Source organism: Falco peregrinus, chromosome 2 (genome assembly GCF_023634155.1).
Source record: "Falco peregrinus isolate bFalPer1 chromosome 2, bFalPer1.pri, whole genome shotgun sequence".
NCBI classification, from domain to species: domain Eukaryota; kingdom Metazoa; phylum Chordata; class Aves; order Falconiformes; family Falconidae; genus Falco; species Falco peregrinus.
Genome location: NC_073722.1, coordinates 38,769,975 through 38,794,093, shown reverse-complemented (window position 1 = coordinate 38,794,093; position 24,119 = coordinate 38,769,975).

Genomic DNA, 24,119 nt, shown 5'->3' with positions numbered 1-24,119 from the left:
CTGGAGATCCTCTCCCAGGCAAAGCCAATCCATTGGTACAGAGTACCACTTCAATGTAAAGTTGGTCTTTTGGTCAATTCCTGTACAGAATTAAACTTGCCTGTAGGTAAGTGACAGAGGGACATATTTTTCCTTTCAGAAGCTGCTCAGCATCACTGCTAGTTCTATTTCAAAACCAGGTAATGAAAGCCCCTGAATTCAAAGATACAGAGCATATGGAACAGGATCTTCAATTGCTTCTGTCTGAAAGAAAGGACAGAGAGAGATTTGGTCACGGTCTTGCAGCTGCATCTCCATCCCCATATTTGTCCCACCTGTGTCCATGTTTACTTGGAGTTGGGGGTCAAGCCCTTTGCTGCACCCGGGTGAGCTCTGAAGGAGCAACAGCCCAGAGGGCTGCTCAGCCACAAGGCAAGGGATTAGTGCAGGAGGCACTGGGTGATTTTGTCTGGGCTGGGCTATGCAAAACTGCACTTTTTTGGTCTAATGGCCCATTTCTCTCCGGTTCGATGAGACCTGCCCCACCAGCAGCTTAGTAAGACAACTGCCCTGTATCTCTGGGGAGGTATGCCTGACAGGAGAGGTCAGAGTTCTGGATTATAATGCTGCTGAAGTGCCTGGTGGACACTGCCATCAGTTTTGGCTTCTTACCCTGTTCCCTTGTCATTGATTGTGGCTGCAGAGCTATGCCTTTGTTTTACCCCCTGGCCCAAGGGGAAGGGTCCCATGGGCTATTCAATCCCTTCAGATCTTGTAGCACCCCACCATGCATTTATCCACCACCTCTTAATGAATATTTCAGATGCTCGGCTTCTGCTGCCAGTGAAACTTCTGTGTAGCCGGTGCCCCTGGGAGTAACGACTTGCCAGAGCAGTAGCTTGTGCGAACCTTCCTATTGTTCAAGCTCAGAGCTAGCGTGGCCATTGTTACTTATCAGTGGCTGCTGTTTTCCATTACAGCCTGCTCGAACATGAACTGGATACGAGCACTGGGCTACAAGCCGGGCTCCTAGGCCTCCAGAGCTCTGCTGAAGGTCTGAATTACTTCCAGCTCCTTCTTAGAAGTCACTCTGTGTTCAGTAGAGAATCACACTCTTGGGCTCTTCACTTCTCAGCTTGTTTCTTGCCAGAGAGTTCAAACCAACCCTACAGTTGTTCTTGTTCCACTAGAGCTGAGAGGATTTTCCCAGATGCTTGTGAATTGCTCAGAGCACATCAACAGGCACAGAAGTTTTTTCAGGCCAGAAAATACATACTAGCTCCATGTCTCCACAGGCTCAGAAACTGAAATTACACATGGAAGGGAAAGTACAATTCTAAGTTCAGGAATACTTTGCATTCCTAGAGCATCCTCCTTCCTGGGAGTGGAAAAGGCTTCGTTACCAATGGTGGATAAGCACTCATTCAGAGACAGGTTTGCAAGCAGGTTAGAAGCCTCCCCTCCTGTATCCCCCTTTTTGCAGCAATGAGTGCCCCATGACACAGGTACTGCTCAAAGAGAAAGGCAATCACAACGAGGTCCTCTGTGGCACCCCTTTTATTTAGAATTTAGAAACACTGCAGAGGGAGAAAGGGCGCATTACTCAGCAGGTGGGAAAATTGCTGGGAGATCTGAGTGCAGGTTCTAAATGACCCTCCAGCCTCTATTACCATCTCAGCCAAACTTCTTTCTCCTAAACATGCCCAGCCCAAGTCCCTTCTAAGGCCTGATGTCTAAAGTTTTTTGGAGACTAGCTTTAGGCTTTCAGAAGTGCCTGGCCTGTGGGAAAAATTACACACCAGAACTTGGCCAGATTTTAGCTGAGCTTTACTTTCTATAACTCCTCCTTCCCTATCTGTAAAACAGAGAGAATAAGGTTTCAGACCTGGTCACCAGAAGCACAGCTCTCTGTGAGCATAGACTGCATCTCATTAGTGGGTCTGGCTGTTCTGGGAAGGTAGTAAAAGATCATCACTGCACAGGAGGGCTGACAGTGTTAGTAGGTAAGGTACTCAAATAAAGTTGTTTATCCCAATTTAAGAGAAGATAAAAAAAGAAAGTAAGATTCTGCACTCTCAGCAGCCATTCCCAAAACCTGAAATCCTTTGATAAAGCAAAAGGTGAAGGGATGCAGCTCCCAGCAGTGTGAAAAAAACCCAAGGCTGTAGCTCTGTAGCCTCTAACACCTATTCCCACTGGGTCTGCACTGCTCCCTCTTGCAATTCCACAGGAAACACAGGGACTTGAGAGAAATCGATTCTGCTGCCTAGAGAGTGAAATTCCATGGCTCTATATGACAGATTTGACATGCAAAAATTTCCCCACATGTACTCATTCCATCAGTAGGTCTTTATAGGGGTGCTCTGAGCTTGAGACGAGAGTTATTCTGCACAACCTCCCTCAAGCCTGCTGCCCCATCCTGCTTGTGCTAGAAAAAGGTACATTCATTCTTAAAATTCTGCATCTTTTCCAAAAAGGCAGTAAGCCGAGCTGTAGCTGAACTCCTAGAAAAGTGGACCAGCTTAGCATCAAACCAAAACAGAGATTTGTTTCTATTTTTATTGTGTGGAACAAAGAATACTGTATTTTTACTTCAGAGCAACTCCAAATGTTTTGTTTCACTCCAAGGTGCTTTGTTTTGTTTTCAGCTTATTTAATCCTTGCAAGGAATTGTTTAAATTCCATGCTGAGACAAGGAATCATTTTGAAATAGAGAATTTCAAGTGCTTCCCTCTTATTATTATTATTATTTTTAAAAAGGCCTCTGAACTGTTTTTCTCCCAGAGGAAACAATTCCCTGAATTTCTGTATCATTTCCATCCTATTACTGATGAAAAAAAGTCATTCGGCTCTCACTGCAAGTCACTGGAAGAATTAACACCAGATGTGTCCGCATCCTGAAGCCCGTTACTTTCGGGTTGCCATTAAGAAAGCACCTTCTTTCCCGGCATCCCTCTGTCTCTGTGTGCACAATATCCTCACCAGCCCCAAAGTGAAGTAATGGCTTTTAAAGGGGAGGGGGGGGGAGGGGGGCGGGGGGAAATAGGACACAAAGACTTTTCCTTAATAACCACCAAAGGCATACCCAGAAGATTGGAAGGCAGAATCCAGTGAGCAGAGGAGGATGTGTTTGGGGAAGGTAAATGATGGATCTAGGAGATGAACCACCATGGTGTTTCTGCTCAGACACCCTACAGTTGGCATTTGGAGCCATGAGGCTTTCCCAGCTCTCCTGGAGAGGAGCCCTGTGTCATGGCAGGACATTTGCTCACTGTTGCTGGCTCCTGCTGCAAACCGAGGTACCTGCTTCTCTCTGTGGGGTGGAAGCAATTGCATTAAAATGGCACAGGGACCTGGAGAGAGGAAACGGTGATTCCCCCATGCTGCTTCCTGCAGGAGCATCTCAGTGCTGCTCTGTCGGGAGAGGGACATCTGTAGCAAGCTGCATTCCCATCTCCGAGGGGGTGATTGCTGGGCCATCTGATCCCTTGGAAAACAAGCCAAAGTCTTGCATTTTAGAAAGTCCAGGCCTTTTTAAAACTAACGTTTCTATTTGCACTTTATTTTTTGTGGGTGCTGGCGGACACAGAGATAAAGCAGCATTTCCCATAAAAGCACAAGGTGCATTCAAAGGGCTCCCTCCTGTCACCAGCACCTATTCACTGCGCTCCTCATGTCCTCTGCAAAGCCTCGTGCGCTTCTCCAAAACCTCTTTCCAATCCTGGCTTAGCACAAAACATGACTCACCCCTGCCCAGCCCTCTTGTTTGTCTCCCCCACATCTGGAAGCCATCTGGGTCACACTGCCAAGCCGCCCCAGCTCCCCCTCCTCACTGCACAGGCAGCCCAGGAGGAGAAGCCCTCCTCCAGCCACGGTAGTTTCATCTCACATGGGCCCCCACTTCCCTGGCTCTGTCCCTACAAGGCTGCACCAGCATTTCCCATGCTTCTTCAGCAGATGATTGTGAGCTGATGGGACTCATGACTCTGTCCCTGTCATAGAATCATAGAATCAATCATAGAAACACAGAATAATAAAATCATAGAATCAAAGAAACATAGAATCATAGAATCAACCATCGAAACACAGAATCAAAGAATCATAGAATCACAGAATGATTTGTCTTGGAAGGAACCTTTAAAGACCATCCAGTGCAACCCCACTGCCATGGGCAGGGTGTCCTCTGAGCTCTGTTTCCCCCCCAGTTGTCCTCCATATGTCCCAGCTTCTGCAGTGGTGGGCTTATGGGCTATTGGACACAAGGCTACAAGAGGAGCAGTACAGAGTTGGATGACATTTGATTAAAGCATATCCCATGTGCAGCTCTGGCCAACACCAGATGCTTGAGAAGGAATAAAAAATGAGGGGAAACAGGTGATACTTCTCCAGAATACTCTCCCAGACACAAGCCTATCCTTTCTTAGGCCTTCTTGCACCAAAGGATCTATTCTTTTTGTTCAATAACCTGGCATGGGTGTTTCTTCTCCAGTTTTCCTTTTTATTTTAGGCATGTAAGCTATTAGTTTCTGCAACATTGTTCAGGGAGGTCCACATCCTCATGGCACAGTATGAAAAGGACCACCTTCCTGCTTGTCATCCTTCTCAATGGCAAGTGGCATAATTTTCACGGCCACTTCAGGCCATCCTGCTTTGCTGCCAAAAGGCTGCCAGTGGCACCCAATTTTCACACCCACGCTCACATTCCCTACAGTTCATCAGTGACTTCAGAGACTGCTCAAAGCAGGAGCAAGGAAGAAGAGAAAGCAAATGGCCTTACCCAGGACATCCAGCTCTGTGATCCAAGGGTTCCTTCATGTTCGTGAAGTTGTGAATCACTCTGCTCTATGGATCCTTGGCTGCTGCAGCAATCCTTGAGGGAGCCAAAGACAGCTGTGAGCATAATTTACAGCTCCCCAGAGGCCAGTCTGTAGGTCCTCTGAGTGCCAGACCAACTTGAGTTGGCCAGAAGAGCAGGCACGAAGCCACCTTTGCCCAGCTTTGTGCCAAGCACAGCTCTGCTGGAGCATGAGGCCCAAGTAATTCTCTGAAAAAGCATCCCTTCTTTTTTCTCTTTCTGTTTTAATTACTGTTTTTTCTCTCACATTGCTCTTCTGTCCTTAGATGAGGTGCAATGTTAGTGCACAGCCTGGGGCTGGGCCCTGTAATGGGGGGAAAACAATTTCAGAATAAGAGGGCAAAATCAATTTTCCCCGAGACGCCAAATCCTCCTTTTAAGTCTTGCCACTTTCTACCCCAGTTTCCAGATAGATGCAAACTCAGATCAAAGCATATACTGCAGTGGAACATCATTCCTCACACAGATCCACTGGGCACTGGTACTGTGGCTGAGCTCACCAGATGCCCTTGACTCCACAGAGACGTTAATCTGGCTCTGTCTCTCCTTTGCCTGGCTGCTAATTATCACAGCACTTGTAAGAATTTCAAGCACTATCGATGGCATGTAGACACCCACACTGCCGGTGCTGGTGCCTTCTTGTGCTAATGACCCACGCTCCGCTAGCTGTGCAGTCAGAGAAATAGCGTGTGACTGCTCTGAACAATCTTGTCTGCTTTCTGGTGAGACAAATGTATAGCCGAAGTCATCATTTCTCTCACTTACCATAGCTCTGCTGGAGGCATCTCTGCCCTGCAGGCATCAATCCCACACTCAGCATCTTTGACACTTTCAGCTGCTTTGTTCAATGGTCTGAGCGTTGCTGTGTTCTGTTTATCCATCTAACTGATTTTTGAAAGGCTTGAAAGTTGGGAGAAGGAAGGGGAACAGACACAGGCATTGAAGATGCACTGATGGATCAATCTCATTAGGAACCATCATGAGAAATGGCTTACCAGGATCCTGATTATACTCTGCTGCTGAAAGAGCCTGGTAAGAGCAAAGGTGTCCACAGCAGTGAGACTGCAATTGTAACCTCCTCCCAGTCCTTGCTGGAAAACCTCCTTTCAGGGCTGGACCAGAGGAGAATTCCTGCAGAAGGCTGCAGCTACAGCCAACCAGAGACAGCCGGGTCAAGAGCATAGCAGTGAGTGGTCCCCCCTTGGAGGTGAATTGCTTTGCACATGGAGGTGCCTACAACAGCCCTACAGCCACAGCAGTCCTGGGGTGAAGGCAGCCTCTGACATCCTTGGGTCTCTCCAGCATTACTTTGGGACATGAATTACTTCCCTTTCTCTCTGCCATGGCACCATTACCGCCTGTGTCACTCTGGGATCTCCCGCTGCTTGTTCAGGGCAGCGTAAATTCCCTGGGATGAGTTGCGCCATTGTGGTGTGGCTCATTTTTCCCTTGCACTCTCTCATTTGCAAGCTCTGCAGTGAAAGCTGCGCTTTCCATATTGAGAGTGAATATTGGGCAAGGTGCTCCGTTCCAGAAATAAACTTAAACGCTTTCCTAATTTCCTAGCATAATATGTTTTTCCCTTTTATTTTAATAAAAATAACAATAATAAAACAAAGCTCTCATTCTCCGTTTCTTTTTCTTACACAAACACATAATCCTGGTGCCTTAATGTCTCATGAAGAAAATCCAGACTGGAGGCTGCAGCCAGGACTCTGTGCCACCTAGATATTTTGGACACATATTTGGACTCACCTACACACATACACACACACTTTGCCTTCCTTGCCTCAGCAGGACAAGACTTTAGATCTTTTCTTGCATTCACAAACTTGAGTGGATAGACTAAGCCTCAGCAGGGAAAGGTCATTTCCACTCATTGACATTCAGGCTGTCTCACCATTCATACCCTTCAAGTGATATTTATAGTTAAAGAGCATCAGCCTGGCTGAGGAGAGACCTTCCGTTTGTCAGGATTTCTGGGAAGAGGGAACTTTCACACCTGTAGAAATATGGGTTTTTACAGAAAAATAAGCAAATCCTAATGCATCTTGTCCTAATGTGCTTGCCCCATTACTGGGTTGAAGCTGCTGGCTGTCCTGTGATACGGTTTCCCAACAATAGCAGGGTTTTGCGAGAACATATCTTGTGCATGGGTGTGTAATCTGCCTAGCTGTCAAACCATTTTCCCTCTCTTCAGTTTATAACTTCTGAGCCTTTTGACCAATTTCAATCCAATTTAATAGTGGAACTGCATTTCTTTTTAACAAAAGAATATGTTCCTGCATTAAAACAGCCAGGGAAAATAAAGAAAAATCTAGTTAGTTAACAAACTAGGGGAGAGGCCAAAAAAGCTCAAGCCTTACCAGACACAAGAGACTGACACAGAGAAAGAAGGAGCTACAGGAACAGCTATATTCACTTTGCTGCCCTGGGAACATGTTCATGCTTTTCTTCATGACCTGAGAACGGCGCAGGCACAAACATATGAAGACCAGGGTACACACAGACCGATGCCAAGATGCTACAGGGTAAATGCATTTATACAGCTCATTGTACAATGGGATTGCAAATCACAAATAGGATTCCTACTTACCACAGCAGTAGAGATGATTTGGTACATTAATAATTCCAGTAATAACACTGTCAAAGACTAACAACTGAGATGGGGAGGGAGACTTAGACGGAGTGGGGCAGTTGATGTGTGCTCTTGTTCAGTCCCACACCCCCATGTTAAGAAAGATACTCAGGCTGCTAGAGTTGCCTAAAGAGGAGTCTTTTAGGATGTAGGTGGGCAACAGAGTCCCAGCCAGTCTGTAGAAGTGATCCCCCTATCACAGCTTATGTTCCCACTCCAGAAGGAAATCAGCCATTAGATCTTCATGGCTCAACTATACCCATTTATGGGATGAGGCTGGGATGGGGTAAATTATTCTGGGTATTACACATCAGAGGGAAGTTTATAAGGCAGAGCACACCTGAGCCTGGCAGCCCAAGAGCAGCTGGGGAGAGCCAGATTTTGGTGAAGATGAGGAAGAAGAGCAGGCTTGGTTTAGGAGATCAGGATGTAGCAGACATATGCTGCTCAAAGGGTAGGTTAGCTATGAAAAACCCTAGTTCTCTCTTCCTATCACAATCCCCATCCCTCCACTTGTCCTCTGCCTCCTCAACCTGTCTCATGCCACCAGCCAGAAACAGAGGTCCCGATGGCATACCCCATCATCCCAATGCAATTCACCATCCATCTCTCTGTGTGCTTCCAAGGCAGCAGTGAGCACCACTCTCACTGTACCAAGAAGGAATGACTTACCCCAGGTCACCCAGCAGCCCCACATCTGTGTCAGGAACAAAATCCAATCAGATAAAAATGTCAGAGAGAAAGAACAGCCAAACTGCACTCCAGACTGGTTGGCCAGATGAGGTAACAACCAGGGAAAGATGCCGATGGAGTTTGGCAAGATGCAGGAGTCACACAGGCCTCCCACTTTGGCAGAAATCAGAAGTCACTCAGCCTTTGCAGGTCTGCTGGCTGGAGGACTCACCCAGCACTACACAGGTTCACAGGAGATAGCTGGGGAGGATCCACCACCTCCCCGAGCATCCCATGCCTTCCCTCCCTCCACACACAGCAGAAGATGTTAAGGAAGTTATGACACAAGCAATGAACTCCCCGCTGAACTCCCCACAGAAATGTTAATTATTTTGGAACCCAGGTGTGCCAGTAACTGCCCAGAGATGCTGAGCAGTCTTTGTCTTTCAAAGTTTTCCAGGTGAGACTGGATAAAGCACTGAGCAACCTGGTCTGGCCTCCTAGCTGACCTGCTTTGAGCAGGAGGTTGGACTAGGCCTGTGGTCCCTTTCAGCCTGAACTATCCCGTGACCCTGTAAACTGCAAAGCTCAGCCACACCTTCACCATCCACGGAGTGATGCCACCCAGCTCTCCTCAGTAATAACAGCAGATAATCTGCAACAGCGCAGCTAGATAATAGATAACCATCAGACCTGCCTGCACGGAGGTACACGTCCCACACATCTCCTTCCTCCCAAAAAGCAGTAATGCTTGGCTGGTTTTTGCACGCATTACCTTATTCACTGTCACTTTCCCTCAACGTATAGCAAATGCGGGGGAAGTTGGTTTCATTTAGCATGTAATAAGAGCACACTGCATTCAGGTCACGGGCAGGATCTTGCTCGGTCACTGTAACCTGACCATGAGCCAACGGCTCTTCTGCCTCAGCTCTTCACCCTGGGACTTTCCAGAGTTTTGCTAACCCATCCAAGAGGATTTTGTGATGTGAGCATGCCGTTTTCACTTCTGACCTGAGGAGGACCTCAAACCAAACATCTCAGGCTTCAGCCATCAGCCGTATCACCTTCCTTTCTTATTTTCTATCATTAACTCCCTCCTGTTACCCTACTCTACTCCCAGGGCTAACTCATCCATTGCCGAAAGTCTTCCACCGCTCTCCCTTCCTTCCATAATCCCTAAGACCGCAAAGCCTTTGATCTCTCCTCTTTGGAAAGGCCAAAAGGATAAGCCCTTGGCCCGCATGGTGGAAAAGATCTCACGCCAGGTAATCCTATTGTTCCTCGTCCCCCTACCTGACAGTCTCATGGTGTTTTTCTGTGAGATCCCAGACATTATAAGATGATGAGGGAAGTTCAGCTGCATACTGACGGCTCCAAACACATTAGTATTAAATTCTTATGCAATCAAAGCTGCCCACAAAATAAAGGCAATGATCTACCTGATTTGGATGTTCTTGGCACAGGACAATAGACTGCAATTTTCCAACAGAATCGACTTGTTATAACTTGAGGATTTTTTATTTTTTTTATGTTAGCTTGTTTGCCCTCCTGCCAGATTTTGTTAGTAATACTGTGGCACCAGGCCAACTTGCAGCTTGTTTGGAGTTCATCTAAAAACCTCTAGTAAAAGGAGATAGAGGTTCCACATTTCCCTTGGAAGATGGAAAGCTTCAAAAGGCCATTTGTGGAGGCATCAAGCCGACTGTCTGGGGTCCCAATCCTCAAGCAATTACCTCATCCTGCTAATGAGGAGTTTGCTTCAGGCTGTACTGAATAAAGTTCTCATTCTGACTCTGGATTTTAGAGGAACAGTTGCTCAGTCAAAGTTGGCCAAACAAGTTCTCTTACTGGTTTCCCTGTTTACCTATCCTTTTCAAAGTACAGACATCTAAAGGGGAGCTGAAAGTGGATTAAATGCACTCTGATTTTCCAGCTCAGGATAATCCATCTTTTGAGCAAATTAGCTTCCTACCACAGTCAGTTTTCATTTGTTGCATTTTGATTTTTCCTTTTTCTGAGACAGATGTTTTCATGAGTGTTTCCCAGTGGTGATAACCAAAACATGCGGCATTTTTAATGCTCTTCCTTTGACAAGCTGCTCAGTGATATGGGGACAGCGCTTCCAAAATGCAGATGTCATTCCTCATGGCACAGTGATGGTGACAGAGGACAGTTACATTTTCCATGGAAGTTTTCAGAGAAGTTACATTCACTTTCTTGGTAGATTCTGCTTCTCTCATTTTTGGCCTCCTTACAAATCCTAAGGACACCTGGGAGACATCACTTTCTTCAGATTTTGGCTTGATGTAAGCCCATTACCTTTGGGCTATAAGCAGATGTGAACAAGGTATTCATATAAAGCCAACTCAGTAAACAATTCTGTTGGTGATGTAGAATCGCAACCTGACTCCAGATCCTTCCAAATCCCACACTTCTGTCTGTTTTACAAAAGTCAAAGGCGGTGAAGAAATCTGTTTTACACAACGTTAGCATCCTTAACTGAACGCAGTCTGTCTGCAGAGTGTTACAGTTGGGTGTGAAATGGTTTTCCTATTCTGTGAATTTTATTTTAAAATCTCAGCAAGCTTCCCATCATAATTGGTGATAGAAAGCTGAAATATTCAAAGTGCTGACACCCAAAAATCTAGTGATGGAGAACAGGGGATTGTGGGCTTTGCTGAAATTGTCTGGGTCTGAAGTTTTTTGAAGAAAGCTTAAAAGCTTTCATTTTTATTTCAACCCCCTTGATTTATGTATACAGTTTTATTGCAATTAGTCTTATTTTTTCAAAAAAAAATCCACATAATTTGGCCATTTAAAAGATCATATTCATAAAACATAAAATACCAAAACAAACCCATTTCAGTACTTAAAATTTGATGTGAGTCTGGAACTTCCTCTTTTCCCCTCAAAAAATCAGCTTGAAGGAAGAAGCATTTTCTAGCAGAGAAGAGGTTGTGCTCTAATGCAGATGTGGTGGCTGAGACGTATTTTTTACAGAATTTCTTGTCCAATGGGAGAAATACTGAATTCTGCAGAGCCAGATGATTTCCTGTAACACCAGATAAATCTGCAATGGGTAGAGATTTCTTTACTAAGGCCTGGATAGAAACAGTGAACACTTTTGCCTGGAAACACTTCGAGTCACATCTTAGCATATCTAGTAATAATTCAGAAAATAATGGAGTCTTTGCCACAGGAAGTCCAGTGCCATCTCACAGCTCTGATGTAAATGCACACAGTTGTATTTCTTTTCCTCATCTCTCCTCCCAGCATATCTCCAGCCACTCTGGTGTTTAATTCATGTGAAAAATGAGCAGTTCAAAGCCGCCCTTCCTCACCTGGAGTATTTTGGAAAAAATGGTGGGTTAGTGTTTCCACTTGATCCGTGGCTTTATCTAATCCTATCACTTGCTGGTTCAATGCAATCTAGGAGACAGTTGTGGGCAGACACTCCTCCTGTAGAGGGTACTACCAAAGGACATGACCATTAATACTCCAGGGCTCCATGAGTACTGGATTTCTGCTTCCTTCCCACTGTCCCTGTTGAAGAAACAGTGAGGAAGGACACTGTCTGCCGGATTAAATTGCTAAGGTTTGCTTTAAACCACAGCATCCAAACTTCACCACATGAGCAGCCAAGGATGGGACCACAAAGGACCTTCCAAGTGGTAAAGTACTTGAAGAGTCCTCACAGCATGGTCTCATCACACCAGCAAATAGTTCATGGGAGCTTGCGATAGCTTCTCCTTGTTCCATATGTCTTCTTCAGAGGCACTGTTCCAGGACACAGACCCCCACGTTGGCATTTCCACACAAAACTGCTTTGAGGTTTTTATTTCATTTTGTCTTATTTTTCATTACAGTGTGTTAGACTGAAAAGGCCTTTCATTGCCCTCACCGCTTGCAGTTTCTACTCTCCCCTCTGTCTTTCCCTTTGTGAATGTCAACCAAAACCTGAACTCATATTGAATTCATTTCCTCTCTGGATACCTCAGCACCAAACATTCCATGCAAAAGAGACTAAGCTGACCTTCTCCTGTTGAATTAGGGGCTCCCCCTCAGCTTGGATCTCAGTCCTGTCTGGATACTGCAGTCCTCAGCAGTGCTGCAAAAAGAAATGCACGTGAAAACCAGGACCATGCATGTAAGACCTGTTGGCTTTGAGGGCCTTCAAATCACCCTGGTCCCTGCAAAACCCTGTTGACTCCCTCACCTACAATTCAAGCCAGTTAGAGCAGCCAGCAGATTGCTCAGTCTTTGCTGAGTGTCCAAGACCTGAGGTGGCTGCCAGATGATGCAGACAAAAGTCTACATGGCCCATTATCAGGAAATCAGGACAAGCCATCAACAGCCCCAGTGTTCCTGGAAAGCCTGGTCTACATAAGCATCAGGAGCCACAAAGGGGAGTCGAAAGGGGGAATCATTTATGGAGGTTGGAATGGCTGAGACATGGAGTCTGGATACAAGGAGAATTGGCACTTCCCATTCAGCCATGGGAAGGTTTCCTAAACAAAAGTGCTGGAAACCCCAGAATATATAAATTTGAACAGTCCAAAACCAGGAGAATGGTTATGTTTGGACCTAACCTTCATGACTGGGTCTTGGCTTTAAAATAGCCGTCTCTCCCCAGGTTGGATCACACATCTCTCTGAAACAGAACTTCCCAGCCAGAACGCAGTGACCTCAAGGTAGGAATCAATGGATGAAATCCTAGAATTAAAAGGAAAGTTACTGCTGTATGATCATACTGGCCCTTTACAAATCTGTTTATTAAAAAAAAATAATAAAGGGATCCTCAAAGTTTAGAGCGTTGAAGAAGTTTGAATTCAGATTCTGATATTTTGGCTGAACTCCAGCTATAGAAAATACAAAGCAGCAAACCATCCTACAGCATAAGCTGGAAGTCAGAAAGCCCTTTTTCCAGAGTTTAAGAAATGGGAAGATCAAGTTAAGGGTTTTTCATACAACTGGTAAATCTTAGAAAATTTAGAGGTTTAGGTTTGGACAGTTGTCAGACCCTGACTGCTTATCATGGTTTCATTTGCTTCAAACATCCTTGACTGAGAAAATTAGACAGGAAATATTTTGCAGTGTCCAGTACTTCCTGAGCTGGAGGAACCAGAAATCCCACAAGAATAATTCTTACTCGTGGCATTACCATTACCTTAAGGCTTGACCCAAAGCTGGTAATCCACAGAATCCAAGCAGAAAAGCAAAAAGAAATAAAAAAAGTGCAAACTTTACCCTAGGGCAAAGTACTCCTGTTCCTCCTGTGTGATGTCCCAGAGCCCATGGTCTGCAGTGTGTGTAGCTGCTTCCAACATTGTGGTGGGACTGGAGAAAGGTTATACGCTTTAAATGGGCACATATTCTATCCTTCTCCTTCGGTGCCTACAACGATAGGCTGTTAACAGCTGCTAGTGTCAAACAGTTTCAGAAAGAGCTCGTTAGAAATAAGCCCAAATTCAGTTACACTTTTTGTTTGTTTTATTTTTTTTCCCCACAATGGAAAATAGTTGTAAGAAATCATGGATCAAAAGTTTCACTGAGCAAACACCTGGCTTGCTGCCAGCTCTGGCTGAAATTCCTCAAACACAAGGACATGAACTTTCATCTGTGAAGTGAATGTTCACTTGTGAATTCGCACATTAATACACACATACATTTCCTATCTGCTTGAACTGGATATGTGCACAGTGGGAAGATGACAACCTGTATGCACTGGAGAGATGTTAAGGAATTACGTCTTTGAGCATCAGCAGGGGTGATTATGTCTTCCATCTTGACACAGGCTGTGCTATACTATTTAGCTACTTCTGGACTGAGCCTGGCAATTGCACATGATTTGCGATGAATTCTCTGAGTCAGTGGAATCAATTGCACATGATAGAGCACATGGATTACAGAAATGTCTATGATAGTCCCCACCTGGTGTCTGAGGGCTGCCAAGGTTTCAGACTACCAGGTGGTGATGTGGGGTGGGCCACTCACCTAAGGGGCTACCCTGGCTTGTGACAGACCTGTTGGTCCTCCTGCAGGTGACTAAGCTCAGTCCAGCCACAGCTGATAGTGCAAGAAGAACACACAGGCAAGAAAAAGTCTTCCCCTTGGGTCTGCTGCACCTTGATTGCCTACACGTACAAAGGGGATTCAGATGGGAAAACCCTTTCCTGCAGAAGTGAGAGGATGAACCCATGGAGAACCTCAGGCATGGATCACTGAACCTGCTTCTGCTCAGAGTAGCAGGGGACAGTCATCGTGACCGTGATCCTGTGATTGTCACAGTGCTGTGATCCTGCAGGGAAGGGAGTTTCCATGCCTCCCCTCCCCTCCCCTCCCCTCCCCTCTCCTCCTCTCCTCTCCCCTCCCCACCTCTCCCATCCCCTCAGGACTCACCAGGTCTGCTGGTGGCAAGTGTCCAGCCCTACCCACTTCAATTCCTGCTCTGGAACTGACTTTTCCTGGGAAATCAGGGCTTTTCCTAACCAGTGCCTCAGAAAGGCTCCATCGCTGGTGGAGTCTGAGAAGAAGGGCTGTAAAGCCAGGCCTGCTTGCAGCAGTGGGAGCGCTGCCATTGCTTTCTTTGGTTCTTACACTTCACACTGCTCTGGTTTGTTTTTCAAGTTATTCTATTTTCTTTATTATGCCCAAACATTTTCTTTTCCCCATAGGGATGGAAGATGCCAGGGGCTGACACCAGGACCACATGTTCACAAAGGAGCTGCTGCCCCCTCCTTCCTCATTTTTCTAAACTTGAACTGTTTTGACCCAAGCAGATTTTTCTGGTTATTTCCAGGAGAAAATTATCTGCGATGTTAACAAGGCACTGATGGAAAAGTCAAGCCGGCTGGAGAGCCTCTCAGCACCCCATCCTATTCTTCTTCCGCTTCTCTCCTGCGTGGGTCTATAAGAGCAGGGAATGCAATCAGTCTGGCCATGCATAATCCGGAGCCTGTCCCATTTTCTCCCTCTTAAGAAAAAACAACATTGCCCTCCATTGAAAAGATTTCCTGATTAACAAGGAGAGAAGACATTGTCAAGTAGTCTGAAAAAAATACACACCTGCCTGTCGCACCCCCACCCCACCCCCAAGCAAAAAAACCCCAACCAACCAAACAAACAAAAAAAGGTAGAAGGAGGATGTAAAAATCACAGATGATGAAAGGATGGTCCAGAGCAGATACAGTGAACAGAACACATGGAAGTGCACATTCCCCAGGTGGCACAACCACAACCAGGTGAAAAAGGGTTTTCACCAGAGATTTCAAAGTAACCTGCGATAACGACCCAGCCTAAAATTCTGAGGAGTTTTCCTTTCACCTGATCTCACCTGGTCAGGGTGAATCCTTACAGGGTTGGTACTTTCAGGGAACATACAAGAGGGAGACAAAAGTGTATCAAAAATTTAAATTCACAGAAAATCAAGCTGTGGGACTGATGCTTCAGAGAGCATCTACCCTGCAGTTTCCAGCCTAAGCCTATTAACATGACACTCCCACATTCTGTGTCCTCTAATTAGCCCACAGCAAACAGGAGCCCAGACACACCACATCTCAAGCCTTTTCTGAATTCCCCAGCTTCCCTTCTCCTGATCCTATAAAAGAGCAGCCACCCCCACTCAAGAAAAACCTGCTGAGATGTTGCTCAAGGCTGGTGGGGCTGGCCCAGGGTACAGTGCTGAGGAGCCTGGCCAGGGGAAGGCAAACTCCTCTAAGGGGACGTATCAAGGTCACAGAGGGGAAGATCGGCTGAACTCCAGTTTTCTGAAGCCCCATCCAAACAACTGACTCCAACCCTCTTACGGCAAGGAGCTGTCAGCTCCTAGCATCTGCAAAGCTCTGTTTCCACTCGTCAATAAGGAGTGTTGGAGTCACCTGACTTGATTATGTGCAGCAGCTCCCCAAGGAGCAACTCCGTCCGATGGGAAGATCATTTGCAGAAAACCTTCTGCAGGGAATTTCTGCGGGGTGAGAAGTGGAGAGTGTGCGATGAAGCCAGCCCCAGCTGGGTGAGGGCCGTTCTTGGGACAAGGGTTCAGAGAAGGGTGCGTCAGCGGGAGGAGCTCCACGTCTGGGAATGCAAAATTCCCCTCTTCCAGTGGGGTTTCTTTGAAACCCTTTGAGTGCATACTTCTTCCTTGAAGGCCTGTGCCAAGAAACCCCGTTGGCTGCAACATCAGAGGGAACCTAATGCAGAAAAGATTGCAAGCCCAAGGGGACAGAGTTTCTTTGGAAAGCCCACGCCAGGCGCGCGCACACCAATGCTTACACGCGAGTCACACACATGGCCGCCCATGTGCACACACAGCACAGCCATGCATAGCCGGGAGCCTCCTGGGGAAGAGACAATACTGCAGGGCTGCCCGAGCCAGAGAAACTTTCATAATGCCAAAGGCAAAGCTGCCTGCTTGGATCAGGCTGCAGCAGGCTGTGGATTCCCTTCTAGGCTCAAGCCATGATTGAGATGTGCTGACCAAGGCTAACCCAGGAATGTTCCTATACAGTTTAGGATGACGTATACAAGCCTACCCTGTCACATCAACAGTGTGTACACATACAGGGGTTCCCACACAGCCGTTTGCTGGCACGCTGACGTGGTCTGTACCTTATGGCATTTCTCTGACCACTGGGGATACCACAGGGGCCAGCCCAGCAGTCCCAGTGCCTGTGGGATAGGAGCAGTGACCCAGGATGGTGCGGAAAAGACAGCTGTTATTAGTGGGGCATCCCTGGAATGAGATGTGGGACACTGTCCCCAGCCACTTGTGGTCGGACAGGCATTGCAGGGCGTTTTACACAGACAGGGAGATAATAGCAGTTTCACGATCCTAACTCCTTTCTAAACAGGGAATAGTTTTGACCAAACACAGCCTCTGTAGCTTGGAGCAGATGCTTTGCTTTATGGAAACGTCTGCGAAAATGCCACCGGTGCAGAATGTCAGCTGTGTCCCCAAGGGAACAACACCCATGCCACAAAGCCACAGACCAGCAAGGAGCCTGCCCTGGGTCATCTGCAGAGGCCCACGCACTGCTTTCCTGAGAAATGCAAAGGCTGGAAGTAGAGTTAGTGCCTGAAAAGCAGAAGGCAATCTTGCCAGGGTTAAGGTAGTAGGTTTTCCTATCTAAAGGAAAACGCCTATGGTCCAGGTCTGCTTGGTCCTGAACTCCTTATCCCCTCTGGGAGCTGTTTTCCCTGAAGTGCTCTCTTTGTGCTGTCTATGTGATGGCTCTCTCCATCCCTGACAGGGATGCAGCTCTCAGAAACTCCTTGGTGCTTGCGAAGCTCCAAGCACCTGGACTCCTGGCCCTGGTACCTCCCTCTCCAGGGAATGCAGTCAGGAGCCTGTTTATCCAAGCAGAGAAAAAAAAGGAGAGGACACTGAATAAAGGAAACCAGCCCAGCTCTGATGCTTCAGAGGCATCTGGGAAAGCCACCTGGTTTTCCGCAGAGCAATGGCTGTGCCACTCACATTTCCAAGCCGAGTGCAGTGATGAGCCGGCTTGTTTTCTCTGCAGAGCCATGCTGATCCCTGCTAGTGAAGAGCTCAGCTGCAAGGCAGGCTGCTCGAGGAAGGTTGTCCCTTTAACAGAGGACCACAGCAAGGGATTCCCCCATGCCAGTCAGAGACAACGTGGAGCCTTCCAGGCCTGAGCTTGGCCATGTGTTGATGTGATGCTGGGAAAGCCAGTCCCATGCAAGTGCAGCCTCTGAGACAAAAACCTTCCTCTGAATGTAGAAGGCAGGAGAACTCTGCCTGCAGAAGTGTTCCCAGGCACAGGGAGGTGCAAGAGGTGAGCTTCTGCCTGGTGCAACAGCCACAGGGCAAAGCTGCCTCCATCAGTAGCACCCGCAGAGGTAAAACCTTTCGTCAGTGACCCTTTGCCTCTGCTAAGTCCATCAGCAAAGCAGCCACACATTGCAACAGGAAAGTTTGCAGCCTGGATGCATACGCCAAAGGAATTTGGTGAAGCCACATTGTGTTCGGTCTGTTGACTTGGATCTGCAGCTGGGGCCAAATTACTGGAAGTCAGTCAGAGCTTTGCTGGTAACAGGCCATGGACTAAATGGTTCAGCAGCCTGTAGACTGTTCCCTGAGCTGTCAAGGTTGGGGAGTCAGGGTTTCATCCCTGTTCCTTAGAAGCAGGAAAAATTTATCAAGCTGTATTTCATGGAAAGTGCATCAAAGTAAAGACTTGCAGTAACTGTTAAAAAAAAAAAAGAAAGAAAGAAAGAAAGAATAATAATAAAAAAAACATTAGAATGAACAAGTAAACAACAATTTGTTCTTGAGATGACAAATCTGACCACTACCAAGTAACACCCCCTGGTTTTCCAAGAATATGGATTTCATAGAACCATAAAATAATTTCCATTGAAAGAGACTCCTGAAGGTCCTCTGGACCTCTGGTCTCATCCCATATGAAGTAATCAGGCTTGCCATATTGATCATCAAGAGTTATTTGAGACCCTGCTGATGGATGCGGGCAAGGTCCCGTTACAGCCAGTGCTTACCAAGCCCCTGTGCTGCCTGTCACCGAGCTGCGGGGATAAGTCCTGCATGGAGCCCGAATTTCTGGATAGCGATGTACCAAACTGAGTCAGAGCTCCTCCAGGCTGAGCGCTTGTAGAGGCAGGGCCCATCTGGTTGTGATTTTGGAAACAGCAGATATCAAAATGATCTCTGGCAGGGAAAGTGTGGGAGGATTCTGACAGGCGGTGGGGTGGCGATGCTGTGGTCTGTGAGGTGGATTGCCATCAGTGGTGGGAACTGCCAGGACAAAGCAAAGCTCCTTGCAGCTCCCTGCCTCCATTCCCTCCTTAAATGGGTGAGCAATTGCTGTGGCCATTTCTGCCATGACCTTGATGCCAGCAGACACACTGGTCTTGAGGTGCCACACTGAGGTCTTGGTTATCTGATAGCTTTTCTCCCTTCAGGGACAAAATCCCTTAGGGAGCTTACTTAGAGCCACCTTAGGGAGAACGGCATTCCCAGCAGCCAGCAGTTAGTTGTTCCTAGAGCTAGAAATCCTGATCTGGTAAATGCTGCCATCCTTGGGTTACACAAGCATATTGTTTTTGGCTGGTGCTGTGCCTCAGAGCATGAGTTTCAAGACAGAGGCTGAATCCCAAGCACTGGGGAAAAAAAAAAAAATTGTAGCCAAAGGAAGAAGGACAGGGATTAAACAGATGTGGGGGATGTGGGGAATGCCACATCTGATGGTAGGATGAGGAGGGGAAAGAGCCTCCATACAGCCCCATGACCTGTGGAAGAGTTTGCAGCTTGGTGAGGCTGTTGCTGGGAACAAGCCTCAGAGACTCACTATCTCTCATATCCTCGACTGGAGTACGATGACGCAAATGCTACCAGCCCCCAAATATCACTCAGTTTTGAAATTTCCCAGGGAGCCATTTTCATGCACCAGCTGCTGACTGATGGACACTTGATTCACTGACTCAAGTGTTATGAATAAACAGAGGAAAAGAGAGGTGATGAACGTAACTTAAGATGATGCAGGGTGGCCGGGCCCTGGGTCAGAAGGACACAGGACCTCTCTGGCAGCAAAATTTGGGATTGACAGGCAAAAGCTCATTTCCTTCTACAGCCTTAGAAATCACATCTGATTATGCAAGATTTAAGTGACATATCTTATTTTGTTTTAGTGCTGCTTTCCTTTTTCTTTTTTCTTGTCTTTTTTTTTTTCTTTTCTTTTTTTTAGTGTTTTATCCATGCAGTTCATTCAAAGCAGATGCTTTGACCCGGTTAAGCTCCAGGCAAAGTCTGCTTGGGATGCTCAGGATGCGTTACCATCCTGATGATCCAAGAGTGCTTGACTCTGCATGCTGGCAATGTACTGGCTCAGAGCAGACTGAGCTGTGTCGTATGGAGAACATTTCCTCCCGGAGATGCCCACTGCCAGCCAGACCAGACTGACTTGGACCAGCTTCACTATTCCCTAGTGCTTGCCAAAGATCTGGGACAAATCATGTTTCAGAGAATCTCTCCAAAGGGCTTCCCCTGGCTGCCCAGCCTGCGATGTGAGCCTGGCTTCTCCCTCCCATGTCCTTGCTTCAGCAAAAAGGGATAGCATTGGTGCTGGTGAGACCTCTGGTGACGACTGTTGCCCCGTGGTCCAGGGCTCTACAAACCTTCCTGGTTACTGGTTGCTCCTTCATCAAATGCACAGAGCAACCAGAGCATCTCCAGTGATATTTTTCTTACACAGCCTTATTAAGCTGCGAAAGGTCCCGTGCTATTAGGATTTACGTGAGAGAGGCTTTGCATAGCACTGTGAGCTCCTTACAGCCACTGTGATTTCTCTGTCCACCATCAGAAGGGAGAGGCTGAGATTTCAGGACAGGCTGCCTGAATCCTCTCCCTTATAGGGGCTGTGAGCATTGTTTTCTATGTCTGCACAAAACACTCAAACTATTGTCCACCTGTGTATTTATTCTGCCTTCACCTTCTGTGCACAAAAGTACTGTCATTTAATGGTATACTCCACACTCTCCAGTCTCTTGTGCCACTCACTAGGTCTCTCTGTACTTATGTACATATGTATCTACACGTATAAAAAGCAGTGGTTACATTTGACCTGTCGATCAAGTGTTCTCAGAGAGAGGTTGATCAATTTGAGCTGTTACTATTAAATGCCTTCATTAAGGATCAAGATGAAAGGAGAAGAAATCCCAGTAATGAAATTCAAAAGTGGGACAAGGATGTGGATAGGAAAAAAAATAATAAAGAAAATGTTCTGGAGGGATCAGTAGCATGGTCAGGAAATTAATACACAAAGTCTTCCACTTGGAAAATAAAAGTTAAGACTGCTGGAGAAAGATGATCTGAAACAGCTATTCAGCCCAGAAAAGTAACCTGGCAGGCATGAATTTTGAAATTAATGGAGCAGGGTCAGCTAGGAGCAAGTGGGGCAGGCAGAGTGCCCTGTCACCCCCCTGAAATACCACTTCTCAAGGGTGCATGTGCTGTTCTGAATGGGGGTGACAGTTAGGATAGGCAGAAAACATTCCCTTGAAGTTGTTATTCTTTGGAAAATTGGATTTCTAACACATGAAAACATTTAGCAAAACAATATTTTCTTTCCCTGACAACCTGGCTGTATTTTTGCCTTTTTTTTTTTTTTTTTAATAGATGTATAGATTAAAAGGTGAGGAGTGTCTCTCTTAACCTTTTAATGTTATGTGTTGATTCTAACTGGAGCTGAAAAATTCCATCTGTTTACTCTGTATCATGCTCCATGATTTGGGTTTGGATAAAATCTGTTGCAGGCAGGTATCCTACAGATAGGGAGAAACTTTTGGGGTTTGGATGAATTATTTCAGGTCATATTTTGTGACGAGTTTAAATACTCTGCAGATACTTTTGGGGTACCCTTCTACAGAAGGGTAGAGGAGCCATAAGAAGGAATTTGATAATCTATGTTTCCTGATTTGTATCAATCATTAACAGAGGTATTGGTCATTGCCAATGACCAGAGACACTAGCATCACTGGGCCATGAAAGTGTCTCCTTGGAGATGCTTATTTTAACAATGTGGTAAAAGATTCAGAGAGTAATTCAATCCTGCCCGTCTCTAATCTTCCATCTTTCCTTCTTCCCATTGTAATACTGGCTTAGATGAGCTAAGCCTGTCACTCGTCCCATGACACAGCTATTACCACACTCCCTTTGCCACAGCCACCACAGAAAAACAACGTTTAAGCCTCCTCTGTACCTACCCATTGTTGTGGTTGAGCAGCGTGTCTCCAGTGGGACCATCCAGCTTCACGCAGTGCCATTGAAAAATCAGCACTTCATCGTGGAAGTGAGATGTTTTACTGCTGCCAGGGTCAGGAAATACAAACCCAGAAAAAGAGAGGTGGAAAGCAAGCAAGCAAGCAAGCAGGAAGGAAGGAAGGAGGAGGTGAGGAAGGGAGGAGAGAAAGAAGGAAAATATATTCATTATTCAAATGCCACCTTCAAAGAGATCCCATAGCTGGGAATTGCCATCAATCTCTCTGTCACTTGAAGGTATTATACCAGATTCTTCTCTGGCTCTTCCTCACTTTACCCCATTTCAGATGGATCCATCATGATCCATTCCAAAGGAAAGATTTTTCTTCATTTCAGTGCATTGTAGCTGTGGACCCGGTTACACACATTGCAAGTAAATATCACCCACCTGGCACCACAGGGTGCAGCTCCCAGTTCACCATACAGGCTGCTATAGAGGACAGAAGATGATTTATGTCAGGAAGAAAAACGAGGACCCAAAGACCCGAGCTGTGGCAATGCACAGGAGGATGCAGGTGATGCAGGGATGGAGTCCCACGCGCAGCAGCAGTGTGCAGTAGGCAGCCATGCACACCACATTTGGGGTGCCGGTGGCTCTCCCCAGAGCAGAGGGTCATCCACGACACTCAGTTTTTACCTGGCTAGAGATAGAAGAGCTGAAACCCTCACCACAAAATTATCCTCAGTCCCAAAATTATGGCCTCGGTCACAGCTGAGATACACAAAAGTGGTAATTCTGGCAGAAAGGAGCACCCACCCACCCCCACCCCCCTCGCCGTTTTGCAAGTCACAACAAGATTTTTGAGACGGGATCAAAGTACAGAGCACTGTCTATCAACCTCCTTCTTTGGGACTGAATTAGTGTGCTCTGAAGGGGGGAGCAGAGGGGTTCTTAACCAAAAGGTAAACAACAAAACAGCCCAGCCATTCATAGGAAATGCTGGAAAAGGGGCAAGTGCTGACCCGTGTGCTGTGGGAATAATTGACTTTTTTGTTCAAACCGCCTCATCTCAGTCTCGTTTCAAATCTACAAGTTCCAAACCATCTGTTTTCTGAAACCTTAAGGTTAATAAGCATTAAGAGCTCCTCCCCTAAGATTAATAAGAATGAAAAGCTCTCCTTTTCAGGGCTTTTCTCCACCTACAGCACAGTCCGCCGAAGAAAGCCAACGTGTGCAAATTCATCTTCTCCATGCACGTCTCCAAACCCAGTGCTCCAAATCCATGCATGCAGAAGGAAAGTAAATAAAATAACATCTCCAGCGGCTGCCAAAAAATTCCGCAGTTTCTGAGCTGTTGCAACTGTATTCGTCAGTGAAAAAAAATTTCCTGGAAACCTCACTCAGATGGTGATGGCGGGAGTGGGGGGGCTGGGAGTCGAGGGGTGGAGAGAGTGCGGTCAAGGCCAGGGCAGAAGTTCATGCAGTTGGTGGTTTGTGAAAATGTGTTTTGTTTGTTCTGGATTAGGTTGTGGATTCTTAAAAGAAAACATGTTTTAGTAAGCTAATTTCAAATCAGGAGGGGAAGGAGCAGGGTCAGGGGGAGAACAAATTAGCATCTGGATGTCAGCAGAGTGAAAGGAGGATTCAGATGTGGAGGAAAGTGGGTTACTGAGGCTGAGGGCAGCCAAATCGCCTTGGTTATACTCCCCCTTAATAAATAAATAAATAAATTGCAGCCTCGCACAAGCACACAGACGAGCAGCAGCACACCAGTGCAGACGTAGCCCAGGGAGCAGCCCCTCTCCAGGCAGCAGTGGACAGATGTCGAGGGGGATGCTGTCAGGCTGCCCCCGGGAGGGCGATCAGCTCACTCTCGGGCTGCACTCAGACACTCCTTGGGATACACGAGCAGCTTCTGTATCTGACATTTGGGAGATGCAGAACGTCCTGGGAGGCTGTTTCCACGATCAGACCAGAGCCTGATGAAGGCAGGGTGGAATCATCCTATAAATCCCTTCTCAGTACAATCACATGTGTTGCTGCGGGTGAGGAGGGAGGGAGTAACCTCCTTCCATTAAAAGCACAAAAAGACACGTGTGGCCACAAACAACATTTGTGGCTTCATCTTCCTCTCTGCTTTCTGGCTAGCCCCTGGCTGGCAGCGAGTGGCAGATGCCTGCAGCCTCAGAGGCATGCACAAGGCCATCACTCCCGCTTGGGCAAGAAGAAAGGGGAAGGGGGG